The 15,939-nt window shown below is 37.6% G+C and overlaps 1 protein-coding gene and 1 long non-coding RNA gene across 4 annotated transcripts in view; one reads left to right on the top strand and one right to left on the bottom strand.

The window, feature by feature from the left end:
• The window catches only part of tcf25 (transcription factor 25 (basic helix-loop-helix)), a 291,833-nt gene that overhangs the window by 34,597 nt on the left and 241,297 nt on the right, over positions 1-15,939 (top strand). The gene's annotated exons all lie outside the window — the stretch shown is intronic.
• LOC128025823 (uncharacterized) overlaps positions 1-15,939 on the bottom strand; it is a 61,748-nt gene that overhangs the window by 17,726 nt on the left and 28,083 nt on the right. The gene's annotated exons all lie outside the window — the stretch shown is intronic.

Here is a 15,939-nt window from a genome sequence, read left to right as displayed (position 1 = left end):
TGTCCTCTATCAGTGTGCCAAATTATACAACTTTCCCGCAAACGGTTCTATGGGCTGCCATAGACTTGCGGCGGAAGAAGAAGAAGAAGAAGAATAATAATAACGCCAACGAAAACAATAGGTGCCTACGCACCTTCGGTGCTTGGCCCCTAATAATAACGCCAACAAACACAATAGGTGCCTTCGCACCTTCGGTGCTTGGCCCCTAATAATAACGCCAACGAAAACAATAGGTGCCTACGCACCTTCGGTGCTTGGCCCCTAAATATAGCTGCAAGCAGCAATTACGGGGCCAAGCACTCCAACGGCAAATGTAGGAGCTAAGCATGGCATGGAGCATCACACCAAATGCATTAATGAGCAATAACAGCAATTTTAGGATTATTGTAATTGAAATGGCTAAAAAAATCATAAATACAACCTCTAGTAGCATGATTTACTGGCTTATCAAAATTGACCAATAGGTGGTGCTGTTATCAAGTCAATTTGGTGTACTCTGTGTGACTTTTCAATGACACAAACAAAGTTTGGTGTCAATATGCCAAAGCATTGCAGAGATACAGCCTCAAGTGTCATTTTGTCATTGTGCCTCAAGTTCGTCGCTGTGGTATGCAAAAACGGTTTTGTCTATCGACACAAAATTCATAACTTTTTGTCAGCACAGTCTGAAGATCATCTGATTAAATTTTGGTGAAAATTGGACTAACGGCTGATGAGGAGTTCAAAAAGTAGGTTTTCAACATAAATCAAAATGGCGGACCGGAAGTTCAGCTTAATCTGGCATATTTGGTATCTATGTTTTCGGCATAAACCAGGGAATATTTTGAGACCAGTTTCGTTGCAATAGGCTAATGCATTAAAAAGTTATTAGCATTTTTATAAGTGTAATTATTCATGGGTAATGAATGGTTTATTACTCTTGACCAATAGGTGGCGCTGTTACCAAATTTATGTGGCATGGTCAGTGTGAGGTAGCGATGACACGTACAAAGTTTGGTGTAAATATGTCAAAGCGTTGCAGAGATACAGCCTCAAATGCATTTTGGCACCCTTCCAACAAATTCGTTGATGCGCTTAATGAGAACCGTTTCATATATCGACACGAAATCCATAACTTTTTGCCAGCATGGTCTGAAGATGATACACGTCAAATTTGGTGAAAATCGGACTAACGGTCTAGGAGGAGTTAGAAAAAGTAGGTTTTCAACATTAATCAAAATGGCGGACAGGAAGTATGGCCAATATTCGCATAATTGGTATCAATGCTCTCGGCTTTACCCACAGAATATAGGGAGGCCATTTTAATTTTAATAGTCTAATTTATTCAAAAGTTATTAGCATTTATGTGATATTTCATTATAACTATTGGCCACAAGGTGGCGCTGCCACCAAACTTTTTGAGTATCTTCAGGGCATGGAGCCGAATATTTTTGTAATTATTTGCGAAACGATACGATGATGCGTTCAAAAAATACAGCATTTTGAAACATAATTCAAAATGGCCGACGACTAAAATGGCCGACACGGGAAAATTGGATATCAATCGACTCGACATGACGCACTGAATCTACAGAGACCAGTTTTGTAATTTTTGGCCAAACCATTCAGAAGTTATAAGCCAAAATATGCATTTTTCATATCTCCTGACCACTAGGTGGCGCTGTGTCGAAACACTGCAGGTAGTCTCAGGTCATGCTTATTATAACACACACCAAGTTTGGTCTCAATACGCCAAACCGTTGCGGAGATATAGCCTCACGTGTATTTTTGCGTGCTTTTCGTCATATTTTTTCACGTGTCATTCGAGAACGGTTGGACGAATCAACTTGAATTCCATAACTTTTTGCCAGCATGGTCTGATGATGATCTGAGCCAATTTTCGTGAAAATCGGACAAACCGTCTAGGACGAGTTTGAAAAAGTAAGTTTTTCGAAAACTTGAAAATAGCGAAAAAACTAAACCTTGCGATTTTTGAATTTTAGGGTTCATTCGACTTGGCTTGAGCCAAGGATTCAGAGGAAAAAAGAATTTCCATTTTATGGCTTACGGTTCAAAAGTTATTAGCATACAAACATTGAAAGTTTGGACAAGTGGTGGCGCTAGAGAGTAGGAGTTAGAGGCTTCAAATTTGCTATAGTTAATGTTGGGACTGTCCTCTATCAGTGTGCCAAATTATACAACTTTCCCACAAACGGTTCTATGGGCTGCCATAGACTTGCGGCGGAAGAAGAAGAAGAAGAAGAAATATAGCTGCAAGCAGCAATTACGGGGCCAAGCACTCCAACGACAAATGTAGTAGCTAAGCATTGCATAAAGCATCACACCAAATACATTAATGAGCAATAACAGCAATTTTGGAATTATTGTATTTGAAATGGCAAAAAAAAAAAAAAAACACCAATACCACCTCTAGTAGCATGATTACTTTGCTTATCAAGCTTGACCAATAGGTGGCACTGTTATAAAATCAATTTGGTGTACTCTGTGTGACTTTTCAATGACACACACAAAGTTTGGTGTCAATATGCCAAAGCATTCCAGGGATACAGCCTCAAGTGTCATTTTCTCATTGTGCCTCAAATTCGTCGATGTGGTATGCTAAAACGGTTTTGTCTATCGACTCAAAAGCCATAACTTTGAGTCAGCATAGTCTGAAGATCATTTGATTCGAATTTGGTGAAAATCGGACCTACGGTTGATGAGGAGTTCGACAAAGTAGGTTTTCAACATAAATCAAAATGGCGGACCGGAAGTTCAGCTTACTATGGTATATTTGGTATCTATGTTATCGGCATAAACCAGGGAATATTTTGAGCCCAGTTCCATTCGAATAGGCTAATGCAATAAAAAGTTATTAGCATTTTTACAAGTGTAATTATTCATGGTTAATGAATGGTTTATTACTCTTGACCAATAGGTGGCGCTGTCACCAAATTTCTGTGGCATGGTCAGTGTGAGGTGGCGATGACACATACAAAATTTGGTGCAAATATGTCAAAGCGTTGCAGAGATACAGCCTCAAATGCATTTTGGCACCCTTCCAGCAAATTCGTTGATGCGCTAAATGAGAACTGTTTCGTATATCGACACGAAATCCATAACTTTTTGCCAGCATGGTCTGAAGATGATTCACGTCAAATTTGGTGAAAATTGGACTAACGGTCTAGGAGGAGTTCGAAAAAGTAGGTTTTCAACATTAAGCAAAATGGCGGACAGGAAGTATGGCCAATTTTCACATAATTGGTATCAATGCTCTCGGCATGACCCACAGAATATAGCGAGACCATTTTAATTTTAATAGACTAATTTATTCAAAAGTTATTAGCATTTATGTGATATTTCATTATAACTATTGGCCACAAGGTGGCGCTGCCACCAAACTTTTTGAGTACCTTCAGGGCATGGAGCCGAATATTTTTGTAATTATTTGCGAAACGATACGATGCTGCGTTCAAAAAATACAGCATTTTAAATCATAATTCAAAATGGCCGACGCCTAAAATGGCCGACACAGGAAAATTGGATATCATTTGACTCGACATGACTCACTGAATCTAAAGAGACCAGTTGTGTGATTTTTGGCCAAACCATTCAGTAGTTATAAGCCAAAATATGCATTTTTCATATCTCCTGACCACTAGGTGGCGCTGTGTCGAAACACTGCAGGTAGTCTCAGTTCATGCTTGTTATAACACACGCCAAGTTTGGTCTCAATATGACAAACCGTTGCCGGGATATAGCCTCACGTGCATGTTTGCGTGCTTTTCGTCAAATTTGTTTACATGTCATTCGACAACAGTTGGACGAATCAACTTGAATTCCATAACTTTTTGCCAGCATGGTCTGAAGATGATCTGAGCCAATTTTCGTGGCAATCGGACTAACCGTCTAGGACGAGTTCGAAAAAGTAGGTTTTTCGAATAATTGAAAATAGCGAAAAAACTAAACCTTGCGATTTTTGAATTTTGCGGTTCATTCGACTTGGCATGAGCCAAGGATTCAGAGGAAAAAAGAATTTCCATTTTCTGGCTTACGGTTCAAAAGTTATTAGCATACAAACATTAAAAGTTTGGACAAGTGGTGGCGCTAGAGAGTAGGAGATAGAGACTTCAAATTTGCTATAGTTAATGTTGGGACTGTCCTCTATCAGTGTGCCAAATTATACAACTTTCCCGCAAACGGTTCTATGGGCTGCCATAGACTTGCGGCGGAAGAAGAAGAATAATAATAACGCCAACAAACACAATAGGTGCCTTCGCACCTTCGGTGCTTGGCCCCTAAATATAGCTGCAAGCAGCAATCACGGGGCCAAGCATTCCAGCGGCAACATCAGGAGCTAAGCATATGTAGCATCAGACCAAATGCAACAATGAATAATGAAATTAATAATTGCATGATTGTAATTGAAATGGCTGAAAATCGTTAATAAAAGTTCCACAGCGAGGAGCTAAGCATGGCATGGAGCATCAGACCAAATGCAACGAGTAAGAAAAGCAATTATTGGAAGAGTGTAATTGAAACAGCCAGTAAAACTCCAGTAAAATGATGCATTATCATTTTTGGAAAATAGGTGGCGCTGTAATCAAATCGCTTTGTTGTGTTCTGTGGGAGGTGACAATGTTGTGGGCAATTTCTTTCAAAATACTTACAGACCTTTAGGGCAATGAGTCGAACATGCCCACCGAGTTTCGTTCCGATCGACTTCCATTAACCTTGTCAAATAGGTGCTTAAAGTTGTTTGGCCAATGGCGGCCATGTTTTTTAAGATAAGTGAAATTCCTCATAGAGCACTTGTGCCACATTGGGCCATATCAATTTTCAAGTTGATTGGATCAACGGTTGTTTAGTTATAGCCATTTGATTTTTTTTCATCCTGTAGCGCCACCAAGTGGCAGATATGGAAAAATAATAATAATTTGACTAAAGTTTTTGTTCATGCATATGAGTTCTGAGTTTGGTGAAGATATCTCATTTTGTTCCCGAGTTATAGCCTTTTTCGTAAAATTGGTCCACGAATTTGAATGTTTCGGGTCACCTGGTTTTTTGTTCAGTCTTGATCAAACCACTGCAATAATATTCTCTGGACTCTCTAGATCAATAATTTTCAAAAATATGTTGCATTTTGTCCTTTGGTTAGCTATAAGAGGTCATTTAGGAAAGGGCCGTGGCCACATGTAACCTAAAGCCTGTAAAACTGAAACAAAAACTCAAAACTTTATGAAACTTGGTTATAACATGTGAAAGATGACCCACCAAGCATGCAAAGTTTCATTAAGATCAGAAAATAGCTGGTGCTATAACAGTTAAAATGGCCTAAAAAACAAAAGATTTCTGTTGTGAATGGCATTAAACTGCAAAAAAAAAGGGGTAATATAATCACACATGCATTAGATCTGTATTTTTTCTAAACAATCATGCAAAATTTAACAGAGATTAGGTAAAAAAGAACACTGTAATATTTATAAAGCTTCAAAACCCAGTGTTGAATAAAAAATTGCAATTATAACCACTAGATGTCACCGGAAGACCACTAATGAGCTCACTAAAGACTAAAACATTACAGTTTATGGGCTTGTTGAGGGATTCATCTAGAAAAAATGTATTTTACTATTATTTAATATTACTGTTCAAGCATTTCAGATCACATTGAGTCAAAGTTTACCAATTTATTCATACAGATATATCTAATGTTTATAATTATGCCAGATTATGATTGCAATGAAACCTGAAAAATGACATAGAAGCCCATAAAAACAGAAGACTTGCAATAGGTTTTATCACCCATCATTTATTTTAATTATCTATATATATAACAAAATGTGTGCATCTGTGTGTGGGTTTAAGCATGCTTATTGAGTATTAATATAGTAGTTTAAACATTTCATGTTTGTGTGTGTCTGTAATTCTGTTCTATTCTTTTACTGTCAGCCATATCTAGGTTATTTAAAATCAGTGCAGTACTATTATCTAGACTGAGAAATTATACATAAATTGCGTATGCTTCTTTGGAATGAAATTAAGACAACATATAACAGTTATAAAGGTTAAAGAGACAGTGTTGTATGATAAATTGCATTTACGACCACTAGATGTCACTGGAAGACCACTAATGGGCTCACTAAAGACTAAAACATTACAGTTCATTGTCTCGATGATTGATTCATCTAGAAAAATATATATTACTATTATTTAATATTACTGTTCAAGCATTTAAGATCACATTGAGTGAAAGTTCAACAATTTATTCATACATGTATATCAAATGTTTACTATTATGTCAGAATATGAATGCAATGAAACATGACATAGAAATGTAAGAAAAGAAGTCTTTCTGTGAGTTGTGTGTCACCTATAATTTATTTCAAATATCTACATACAACAAAATGTGTGGGCATGTACTTCTGTGTGTGTGTGTGTGTGTGTGTAATCATGCTTATTGATTATTCATATAATAGTTGAACCATTTCATTTCTGTGTGTGAGTGTCTGTGAGCCTATTCTCCATGTTAGACAATGGCACACACAAGTTTGGCTTAATTACAACAAAGCTTTGCAGAGATATAGCCTCAGACTCATTTTGTGAAGATGCCTGACATCTGAAGCAGCGCTGTACAAAAACGGTTTCGTCTATTGACACGAAATCCATAACTTTTTGTCAGCACGGTCTGAAGATGATCTGATTCAATTTTGGTGAAAATCGGACAAACGGTTGAGGATGAGTTTAAAAAAAAAGGTTTTCAACATGAATCAAAATGGCGGACAGGAAGTTTTGCTTAATATGACATAATTGGTATGCATGTTGTCGGCATGTCCCAAGGAACATTTTGAGACATGTTTCATGATAATAGGCTAATGCAATCAAAAGTTATTAGCATTATTGGAAATGTAATAATTAGCGGTTATTGATTGGTTTAATACTCTTGACCAATAGGTGGCGCTGTGACCAAAATGATGTGGCGTGGTCAATGTGATGTGACAATGTCATATATTAAGTTTTGTGTAAATATCTCCAACCTTTGCAGAGATACAGCCTCAGATGCAGTTTGGCATCTTTCCAGCAAATTCGTTGGTACGCTAATTGAAAACGGTTACGTGTATCGACACAAATTCCATAACTTTTTGCCAGCATGGTCTGAAGATGATCCAAATCAAATTTGGTGAAAATCTGAGCAACGGTCTAGGAGGAGTTCGAAAAAGTAGGTTTTCAACATGAATCAAAATGGCGGACAGGAAATTTTGCCAAAATTGACAAATGGGGTATCGGTGTTCTCGGCATGACCCAAGGAATCTATCAACATCAGCTTTGTTACAATAGGCTAATGTATGCAAAAGTTATTAGCATTTTTCGAAAAAATCGTTATAACTATTGACCACAAGGTGGCGCTGCCCCCAATTTTTTTGTGTACATTCAGGGCATGGAGCCGGACATTTTTGTAATTATTTGCGAAACGATACGGAACTTCATTCTTAAGATACAGCAATTTACAACTAAATCCAAAATGGCCGACGCCCAAAATGGCCGAATTGGGAAAATTCGGTATCATTCGACTCGGAATGATGCACTGAATCTAAAGACACCACTTTTGTGATTTTTGGCAAAACCATTCAGAAGTTATGAGCAAAAACATGCATTTTTCATATCTCCTGACCACTAGGGGGCACAGCGCCGAAACACTGCAGGTAGTCCCAGGGAATGGTTGTTATAAGACCCACCAAGATTGGTCTCAATAGGCCAAACCGTTGCGGAGATATAGCCTCACGTTCACGTTTGCGTGCTTTTCGAAGAATTCATTCATGAGCTATTCGGAAACGGTTTGAGAAATGAACTTGAATTCCATAACTTTTTGCCAGCATGGTCTGAAGATTATCTGATTCAATTTTCGTGACAATCGGTGCAACGACCTAGGACGAGTTCGAAAAAGTAGGTTTTACGAACAATTGACGATAGCGAAAAAACTAAGCCTTGCGATTTTTGAATTTCGGTGTCCATTCGACTCGGCATGAGCCAAGGAATCACAGGAAAAAAGAATTTTCATTTTGTGGCTTACGGTTCAAGAGTTATTAGCATCAAGTTTTTGAAAGTTTAGACAATTGGTGGCGCTAGAGAGTTTGAGTTAGAGACTTCAAATTTGCTACGGTTAATGTTCAGACAGTCCTCTATTAGTGTGCCAAATTATACAACTTTCCCGCAATCGGTTCTATGGGCTACCATAGACTTGGGGTGGAAGAAGAAGAATAATAATAATAAATATAGCTGCAAGCAGCAATAACGGGGCCAAGCACTACAGAAGCAAGCTTCAGACGAACGGCAGGAATGAGTAATTAAGACAGTTTTAAGATTATTTTAGGCAAAATGGCTTGAAAACTATAAACACAACAACCAGTAATAGGATTTATTGGCTTTTCACGTGTAACCAATAGGTGGCACTGTTACCAAATTAGTTTGTAATGGTCAGTGTGAGGTGACGATGACACATACAAAGTTTGGTGCAAATATGTCAAAGCATTGCAGAGATACAGCCTCAAACGCATTTTGGCACCCTTCCAGCAGATTTTTTGATGCCCTAAATGAGAACCGTTTCTTATATGGACACAAAATCCATAACTTTTTGCCAGAATGGTCCGAAAATGATCCACGTCAAATTTGGTGAAAATCGGACTAACGGTCTAGGAGGAGTTCGAAAATGTAGGTTTTCAACATTAATCAAAATGGCGGACAGGGAGTTCAGCCAAATAAGGTAAACTTTGTATTTTATGTTCTCGACTTGACCCAAGGAATCTAAAAAGACCAGCATGATGTCAATAGCCAGATTAATTCAAAAGTTATTAGCCTTTATGTAAATTGAGTTATAACCTTTGACCACTAGGTGGCGCTGTTTCAAAATATTTTGAGTACCTTCAGGGGATGGTGTTGTTGACACATTCTGAGTTTTGTAATATTACACCAATGCATTTGTTTAGTATAGCATTTTATTTCACAAAACTGTATTGAAGTCAATGAGAATTTCATGTTTTGTTCTATTATAGCGCCACCAAGAGGCTCAGTCCAACCATTTTTTTTATATTTGCTCAGAGTGAGCCCATACATATGTGTGTCAATTTTGGTGAAAATATCTCAATTCACTTCAGAGTTATGGGCATTTATATGAAAAAGCACGTAAAAATTGACTGACTCTTGACTTTGATTGAATATTACTACCCCTTACTATCAATATTTTGGCATTTGGGCATTGGCGTATAGCTATCGACCTATGTTTCCGAACTTCTGACGGTGGTTTCGTCTCGATCAGACAAGCGGTTTCAAAGATATAGCCAGATGTTTTTTAAGCGCTAAATCACAACGCTACACAAACCGTAAGGCGAAACCTAGAATGTTTGGTATCGTTGGACTCGGTAAGGTTTCAGGAGTCCAATTTGGTGAGTCTCGAGAAAATAAGTCGACCACACCCAAGGTTATAAGCATTTAAATAAGGATGATCACCACTAGGTGGCGCTGTTTCGAAACTTCTCACGCTCCTTCAGGACATTGTACTGATGACCCATACCATTTTTTGTAACAATCCGTTTATGCGTTCTGAAAATACAGCATTTTAGCACAAAATTCAAAATGGCCGACAGTCAAAATGGCCGAGATGGTAAAATTGGATATCAGTCGACTCGGCATGTTGCCCTGAATCTAACAAGACCAATGTTATGATTTTTGGACAAACTGTTTAGAAGTTATAAGCAAAAATAGCAATTTTCCATATCTCCGGACCAGTAGGTGGCGCTGCGCCGAAACGCAGCAAGTAGCCTCAAGTCATGCTTGTTATGACATGTACCAGGTTTGGTCTGAATAGGATAAGTCGTTGCCGAGATACAGCCTTACGACTGTTTTTGTAAGCGTTACGTAAAATTTGTTAGAGCGTTTATCAAAAACGGTTTGACGAATCAATTTGATTTGCATAACTTTTGGTCAGCACTGCCTGAAGATGACCTGGTTCAATTTTCGTGTGAATCGGACAAACCGTCTAGGACGAGTTCGAAAAAGTATGTTTTTAAAAAAATTCTAAATGGCGGCCATATTTCTATGACGGAAAATGACTGTATAGGGTGCAATCGAATTGGCTTGAGCTCAGAAATCAGAGGAAAAAAGAATTTTGTTGATTGGCCTCACGGTTAAAAAGTTATTAACAAAATTAAAGTGAAATTTCGGACAGTTGGTGGCGCTAGAGGGAATGTCTTAGACACACCAAAATTGGTGTACTTAATGTTGGCACTGTCCTCTATCAGAATGTCAAACCAAAACAACTTTCCCGCATTCGGTTCTATGGGCTGCCATAGACTCCCAGTCGGAAGAATAATAATAATAATAATAATAATAATAATAAGAACCGGAACAAAAACAATAGGTGCCTCGCACCTTCGGTGCTTGGCCCCTAAATATAGCTGCAAGCAGCAATTACGGGGCCAAGCACTCCAACGGCAAATGTAGTAGCTAAGTATCGCATAAAGCATCACACCAAATACATTAATGAGCAATAACAGCAATTTTGGAATTATTGTATTTGAAATGGCAAAAAAAAAAAAACACCAATACCACCTCTAGTAGCATGATTACTTGGTTTATCAAGCTTGACCAATAGGTGACACTGTTATAAAATCAATTTGGTGTACTCTGTGTGTCTTTTCAATGACACACACAAAGTTTGGTGTCAATATGCCAAAGCATTCCAGGGATACAGCCTCAAGTGTCATTTTCTCATTGTGCCTCAAATTCGTCGATGTGGTATGCGAAAACGGTTTTGTCTATCGACTCAAAATCCATAACTTTGAATCAGTATAGCCTGAAGATCATTTGATTCGAATTTGGTGAAAATCGGACATACGGTTGATCAGGAGTTCGAAAAAGTATGTTTTCAACATAAATCAAAATGGCGGACCGGAAGTTCAGCTTACCGTGGTATATTTGGTATCTATGTTACCGGCATAAGCCAGGGAATATTTTGAGCCCAGTTTTCTTCAAATAGGCTAATGCATTAAAAAGTTATTAGCATTTTAAAAAGTGTAATTACTCATGGTTAATGAATGGTTTATTACTCTTGACCAATAGGTGGCGCTGTTACCAAATTTATGTGGCATGGTCAGTGTGAGGTGGCGATGACACATACAAAGTTTGGTGCAAATATGTCAAAGTGTTGCAGAGATACAGCCTCAAATGCATTTTGGCACCCTTCCAGCAAATTCGTTGGTGCGCTAAATGAGAACCGTTACGTATATCGACACAAAATCCATAACTTTTTGCCAGCATGGTCTGAAGATGATGCACGTCAATTTTAGTGAAAATTGGGCTAACGGTCTAGGAGGAGTTCGAAAAAGTAGGTTTTCAACATTAAGCAAAATGGCGGACAGGAAGTAAGGCCAATTTTCACATTATTGGTATCAATACTCTCGGCATGACCCACAGAATATAGCGAGACCATTTTAATTTTAATAGACTAATTTATTCAAAAGTTATTAGCATTTATGTGATATTTCATTATAACTATTGGCCACAAGGTGGCGCTGCCACCAAACTTTTTGAGTACCTTCAGGGCATGGAGCCGAATATTTTTGTAATTATTTGCGAAACGATACGATGCTGCTTTCAAAAAATACAGCATTTTAAATCATAATTCAAAATGGCCGACGCCTAAAATGGCCGACACAGGAAAATTGGATATCATTTGACTCGACATGACTCACTGAATCTAAAGAGACCAGTTGTGTGATTTTTGGCCAAACCATTCAGTAGTTATAAGCCAAAATATGCATTTTTCATATCTCCTGACCACTAGGTGGCGCTGTGTCGAAACACTGCAGGTAGTCTCAGTTCATGCTTGTTATAACACACGCCAAGTTTGGTCTCAATATGACAAACCGTTGCCGGGATATAGCCTCACGTGCATGTTTGCGTGCTTTTCGTCAAATTTGTTTACGTGTCATTCGACAACAGTTGGACGAATCAACTTGAATTCCATAACTTTTTGCCAGCATGGTCTGAAGATGATCTGAGACAATTTTCGTGGCAATCAGACTAACCGTCTAGGACGAGTTCGAAAAAGTAGGTTTGTCGAATAATTGAAAATAGCGAAAAAACTAAACCTTGCGATTTTTGAATTTTGGGGTTCATTCGACTTGGCATGAGCCAAGGATTCAGAAGAAAAAAGAATTTCCATTTTCTGGCTTACGGTTCAAAAGTTATTAGCATAGAAACATTGAAAGTTTGGACAAGTGGTGGCGCTAGAGAGTTGGAATTAGAGACTTCAAATTTGCTATAGTTAATGCTGGGACTGTCCTCTATCAGTGTGCCAAATTATACAACTTTCCCGCAATCGGTTCTATGGGCTGCCATAGACTTGCGGCGGAAGAAGAAGAAGAAGAAGCAGAATAATAATAAATATAGCTGCAAGCAGCAATCACGGGGCCAAGCATTCCAGTGGCAACATCAGGAGCTAAGCATATGTAGCATCAGACCAAATGCAACAATGAATAATGAAATTAATACTTGCATGATTGTAATTGAAATGGCTGAAAATCGTTAATAAAAGTTCCACAGCGAGGAGCTAAGCATGGCATGGAGCATCAGACCAAATGCAACGAGTAAGAAAAGCAATTATTGGAAGAGTGTAATTGAAACAGCCAGTAAAACTCTAGTAAAATGATGCATTATCATTTTTGGAAAATAGGTGGCGCTGTAATCAAATCGCTTTGTTGTGTTCTGTGGGAGGTGACAATGTTGTGGGCAATTTCTTTCAAAATACTTACAGACCTTTAGGGCAATGAGTCGAACATGCCCACCGAGTTTCGTTCCGATCGACTTCCATTAACCTTGTCAAATAGGTGCTTAAAGTTGTTTGGCCAATGGCGGCCATGTTTTTTAAGATAAGTGAAATTCCTCATAGAGCACTTGTGCCACATTGGGCCATATCAATTTTCAAGTTGATTGGATCAACGGTTGCTTAGTTATAGCCATTTGATTTTTTTCATCCTGTAGCGCCACCAAGTGGCAGATATGGAAAAATAATAATAATTTGACTAAAGTTTTTGTTCATGCATATGAGTTCTGAGTTTGGTGAAGATATCAAATTTTGTTCCCGAGTTATAGCCTTTTTCGTAAAATTGGTCCACGAATTTGAATGCTTTGGGTCACCTGGTTTTTTGTTCAGTCTTGATCAAACCATTGCAATAATATTCTCTGGACTCTCTAGATCAATAATTTTCAAAAATATGTTGCATTTTGTCCTTTGGTTAGCTATAAGAGGTCATTTAGGAAAGGGCCGTGGCTACATGTAACCTAAAGCCTATAAAACTGAAACAAAAACTCAAAACTTTATGAAACTTGGTTATAACATGTGAAAGATGACCCACCAAGCATGCAAAGTTTCATTAAGATCAGAAAATAGCTGGTGCTATAACAGTTAAAATGGCCTAAAAAAACAAAAGATTTCTGTTGTGAATGGCATTAAACTGCAAAAAAAAAAGGGGTAATATAATCACACATGCATCAGATCTGTATTTTTTTCTAAACAATCATGCAAAATTTAACAGAGATTAGGTAAAAAAGAACACTGTAATATTTATAAAGCTTCAAAACCCAGTGTTGAATAAAAAATTGCAATTATAACCACTAGATGTCACCGGAAGACCACTAATGAGCTCACTAAAGACTAAAACATTACAGTTTATGGGCTTGTTGAGGGATTCATCTAGAAAAAATGTATATTACTATTATTTAATATTACTGTTCAAGCCTTTCAGATCACATTGAGTCAAAGTTTACCAATTTATTCATACAGATATATCTAATGTTTATAATTATGCCAGATTATGATTGCAATGAAACCTGAAAAATGGCATAGAAGCCCATAAAAACAGAAGACTTGCAATAGGTTTTATCACCCATCATTTATTTTAATTATCTATATATATAACAAAATGTGTGCATCTGTGTGTGGGTTTAAGCATGCTTATTGAGTATTAATATAGTAGTTTAAACATTTCATGTTTGTGTGTGTCTGTAATTCTGTTCTATTCTTTTACTGTCAGCCATATCTAGGTTATTTAAAATCAGTGCAGTACTATTATCTAGACTGTGAAATTATACATAAATTGAGTATGCTTCTTTGGAATGAAATTAAGACAACATATAACAGTTATAAAGGTTAAAGAGACAGTGTTGTATGATAAATTGCATTTACGACCACTAGATGTCACTGGAAGACCACTAATGGGCTCACTAAAGACTAAAACATTACAGTTCATTGTCTCGATGATTGATTCATCTAGAAAAATATATATTACTATTATTTAATATTACTGTTCAAGCATTTAAGATCACATTGAGTGAAAGTTCAACAATTTATTCATACATGTATATCAAATGTTTACTATTATGTCAGAATATGAATGCAATGAAACCTGACATAGAAATGTAAGAAAAGAAGTCTTTCTGTGAGTTGTGTGTCACCTATAATTCATTTCAAATATCTACATACAACAAAATGTGTGGGCATGTACTTCTCTCTGTGTGTGTGTGTGTGTGTATGTGTGTGTGTGTGTGTGTGTGTGTGTGTGTGTAATCATGCTTATTGATTATTCATATAATAGTTGAACCATTTCATTTCTGTGTGTGAGTGTCTGTGAGCCTATTCTCCATGTTAGACAATGGCACACACAAGTTTGGCTTAATTACAACAAAGCTTTGCAGAGATATAGCCTCAGACTCATTTTGTGAAGATGCCTGACATCTGAAGCAGCGCTGTACAAAAACGGTTTCGTCTATTGACACGAAATCCATAACTTTTTGTCAGCACGGTCTGAAGATGATCTGATTCAATTTTGGTGAAAATCAGACAAACGGTTGAGGATGAGTTTAAAAAAAAAGGTTTTCAACATGAATCAAAATGGCGGACAGGAAGTTTTGCTTAATATGACATAATTGGTATGTATGTTGTCGGCATGTCCCAAGGAACATTTTGAGACATGTTTCATGATAATAGGCTAATGCAATCAAAAGTTATTAGCATTATTGGAAATGTAATAATTAGCGGTTATTGATTGGTTTATTACTCTTGACCAATAGGTGGCGCTGTGACCAAAATGATGTGGCGTGGTCAATGTGATGTGACAATATCACATATTAAGTTTTGTGTAAATATCTCCAACCTTTGCAGAGATACAGCCTCAGATGCAGTTTGGCATCTTTCCAGCAAATTCGTTGGTACGCTAATTGAAAACGGTTACGTGTATCGACACAAATTCCATAACTTTTTGCCAGCATGGTCTGAAGATGGTCCAAATCAAATTTGGTGAAAATCTGAGCAACGGTCTAGGAGGAGTTCGAAAAAGTAGGTTTTCAACATGAATCAAAATGGCGGACAGGAAATTTTGCCAAAATTGACAAATGGGGTATCGGTGTTCTCGGCATGACCCAAGGAATCTATCAACATCAGCTTTGTTACAATAGGCTAATGTATGCAAAAGTTATTAGCATTTTTCGAAAAAATCGTTATAACTATTGACCACAAGGTGGCGCTGCCCCCAATTTTTTTGTGTACATTCAGGGCATGGAGCCGGACATTTTTGTAATTATTTGCGAAACGATACGGAACTTCATTCTTAAGATACAGCAATTTACAACTAAATCCAAAATGGCCGACGCCCAAAATGGCCGAATTGGGAAAATTCGGTATCATTCGACTCGGAATGATGCACTGAATCTAAAGACACCACTTTTGTGATTTTTGGCAAAACCGTTCAGAAGTTATGAGCAAAAACATGCATTTTTCATATCTCCTGACCACTAGGGGGCACAGCGCCGAAACACTGCAGGTAGTCCCAGGGAATGGTTGTTATAAGACCCACCAAGATTGGTCTCAATAGGCCAAACCGTTGCGGAGATATAGCCTCACGTTCACGT

Source organism: Carassius gibelio, chromosome A13 (assembly GCF_023724105.1).
Source record: "Carassius gibelio isolate Cgi1373 ecotype wild population from Czech Republic chromosome A13, carGib1.2-hapl.c, whole genome shotgun sequence".
NCBI lineage: Eukaryota > Metazoa > Chordata > Actinopteri > Cypriniformes > Cyprinidae > Carassius > Carassius gibelio.
This window is presented reverse-complemented; position numbering and strand designations above follow the sequence as displayed.